The following is a 260-nucleotide window of genomic DNA, read 5'->3' as shown; positions in this document are numbered from 1 at the left end:
GATGTTGAGAAGAGCTAGTATGATTCTAGTCTAAAAAATAATGATGTTCAAAGTGAAATCCAAGTACCTATCACTAGACTGTCCTGGATTATGCTTTTAATTTTTCTGAGAAATAACATTTCCTATGTCAATATTTTTGAACAAATTTCTCCTTCTATTCCTTCCTTATCCTCTCTTTTACTCTTTCTTTTTCCTGCTTTTCTTCTTCTTCTACATTCTCTTCTTTCTTTCGTAAGTGTGGAAAAATTCTCTCTTTCTCT

The sequence above is a fragment of the Propithecus coquereli genome, unplaced genomic scaffold (assembly GCF_000956105.1).
Source record: "Propithecus coquereli isolate 6110/MARCELLA unplaced genomic scaffold, Pcoq_1.0 Scaffold320, whole genome shotgun sequence".
NCBI classification, from domain to species: domain Eukaryota; kingdom Metazoa; phylum Chordata; class Mammalia; order Primates; family Indriidae; genus Propithecus; species Propithecus coquereli.
The sequence above is the reverse complement of the archived record's forward strand: the minus strand, read 5'-3'. Positions refer to the sequence as shown.